Source organism: Silene latifolia, chromosome 10 (assembly GCF_048544455.1).
Source record: "Silene latifolia isolate original U9 population chromosome 10, ASM4854445v1, whole genome shotgun sequence".
In the NCBI taxonomy this organism is placed as follows: Eukaryota; Viridiplantae; Streptophyta; class Magnoliopsida; order Caryophyllales; family Caryophyllaceae; genus Silene; species Silene latifolia.
The window spans coordinates 110770142-110772793 of record NC_133535.1 but is presented as its reverse complement, the minus strand read 5'-3'; the positions used below and the strand labels follow the sequence as shown (position 1 = coordinate 110772793).

The window sequence follows — 2652 nt, the reverse complement described above, 5'->3', positions numbered from 1 at the left end:
AATTACTAGTTTAGCCCGTAGTTAACCCTAATGCATCCCCCTAATTTCCACTATAAATACCCCATTAGTCTAATTAGAAGAGCATGTTCTTATTATCAATTCTTAGAGTAGTTAATACCAATCAAATCTCTCTTTAGTTTTGTAATCAACAATTAATCAAGTTTTAATACAAGTTTTATTTCCTTAATCTCTCTTTTGTTCATCCTTTATTTTGGGTAATTGAAGATTATTTGGGTTATTATTGGGAGATTGACAACCTCTCAATCAAGCATCAAGTACTTCTTTATCTTCGCTTTATTATTGGAACCATTAGTGGGTATAATCCTCTTAATCCCATTTTAATTATTGTAAATTACTTTCATTTGTTCATCATGTTTAATTTTGTTGGTATGATTGACATCCTTGCTAGCATAATCAACATGATAATGAGTGAGTAGTCTCTTAGCTAGGGTTAATGGGTGATTAGGGGAAACCAACATGGGGAATGATTCATGCTTAAATTAATATGCTTTCATGTTTTATTTGCTTGCTTGTTTTGATCTCAACTCATGCACATGTTATGTTTGATGAAATATGAGCCTATGAATCCTTGCATTTTTTACCCATCACCTATCTTTTCAATGAGACTTGTAAGACATAAACCAACTCGAGTCTCATTAGACCATGCATGTTTTTGAGTAGGGAAGATTAAGTCGACTTGTAGGTGTTGTACAATCTAATCGATTTGGCTCCAGGACCCAAACTTTCCTAGGATTGTAAGATATAACCCAACTCAATCCATCACAACAATAATTGCTTGCTTATAATTTGAGAACATGTTTGTATGATCAATTCCCATGATTCCCCTATGACCCCATGACACCCTAGTGCTTTTTATCAATTGTTTACAACCCTTTTAATTCATCTTGCTTGTTTATTTCCATTGCTATTTTAGTTTAGTGACCTTCTACATCAACCCAAATTGTGACACCCCTAAGACACCACTAGTTTCAATAGAAATCTCATCTCAATTCCCGTCCCTTGGGATCCGACCTTTACTTGCCTCTTTACTAATTGTAGAGTTGTTTGTGAAGCTATAAATTGTGTTTTGATTCGGACGTGACCCAACGACCACATCTATTTACTTGTGAACACGAAACGGACCGATCAAAAATGGCGCCGTTGCTGGCGACGGTGTTTACTTGATTTAGATTTTCTTACATTGTTATTAGTTGTGTCTTTCTTTGCCTTGGGGAAGTAAAACTCCTCAAGGTTTGTTCTAATTGTTTTCAAGTTGTTTGATATTTTGCATATCTAGAAGGTCACAAGGTGATTTGTTACCTTTTGATCGTGAAATTGAAAGAACTTTGACAACCAATAGGAGACTTGCTAGGAGGAATTTGAGAGGTATTGGTGAGGTTGTAAATATTCAACCAACTATTGAGTTCATCAACCCTTTTGCAAGAGAAGGTGAGGAGAACCCATTACAAAATACCCCACAAAATCAACCTACAATGCCTAAGTTTTCATCACATTCCGTACCCACCGAGGAGAACCTACCCAATGGTACTCCCACACCACAACATCTAACCGGAAATTTTATTGCCAAATCCGCCTTTATCCAATTAGTCGAAAGGAGCCAATTTGGGGGGATGCCTAGTGAAGACCCTCATTCTCATATGGAAACCTTTTGTGACTATTGTGATGTGATTTCTCAAACCGGTGTAACTCAAGACCAAATTCGATGGGTCTTATTTCCTTTTTCTCTAATTGGCACCGCGAAGCAATGGTTGAAGGGCCTTGATAAAGCCACTCTCGGAATTGATTCTTGGAAGAAGTTGGCTCTAGCTTTCTACAAAAAATTCTACCCACCGGAAAAGACTAACATGCTAAGAGCTCAAATTACGGGTTTTAAGCAAAGGGATGAAGAATCTTTGTATGAAGCTTGGGAGCGGTTCAAGGGAATTTGTCGCTCATGTCCTGACCATGGACTTAGCGAATGGTTCTTGGTACAACAATTTTGGAACGGTTTATATGAAGATTCAAGGAACATTCTCAACATGGGATCAAATGGAATGTTCACCGAAGTTGATGACAATCAAACATGGAACAAAATTGAGGAAATGGCGGTCCATAACTCACAATATAGTAGACCTCGCAAGGCTACTAGAGGAGGAAAGCATGAAGTGGACTCCGTTACTCAATTGGGTGCTCAACTTAGTGCTCACATTGACACAATCAATTTGAAGTTTGAAAAAACTATGGCTAGACTTGAAGAAGTCTCAAAATCACCAAAGCATCATGTTAATGCCATGACGGCATCTTCATCAATCCCAAGTGGGATATGTGAGAATTGTGGAACTTTGGGACATGACCAAAGTGAATATAGGGGAACAAATGAACAAGTGAATGCTTTCCAAGCATACAAGAGTGGTACCCCTTATTCGAACTATTACAATGAAAACACCAAATTCCATCCAAATCTCTCATACAAAAGCCAAAATGTTCAAAACCTTCAAACAACATACACCCCACCTCCCATGAGAAACCAAAATCAAAGACCCTTTTACAACCAAAACCAAGGTTACCAAAATCAAAATCCATACAATCACAAAAATGACCAAGGTTTTGATGTCCAAAAAGCGGTCCTCCAAATGCAAAAGAATCAACAAG

General features: G+C 37.6%; 1 non-coding gene across 1 annotated transcript; it reads right to left on the bottom strand.

Annotated features, from left to right (window-relative positions):
* Nucleotides 1-1865: 1865 nt before the first annotated feature.
* On the bottom strand, nt 1866-1972 carry LOC141610209 (small nucleolar RNA R71). Its single transcript, XR_012528102.1, has one exon. It is a non-coding gene; the product is annotated as a small nucleolar RNA R71 (small nucleolar RNA).
* Nucleotides 1973-2652: the final 680 nt, after the last annotated feature.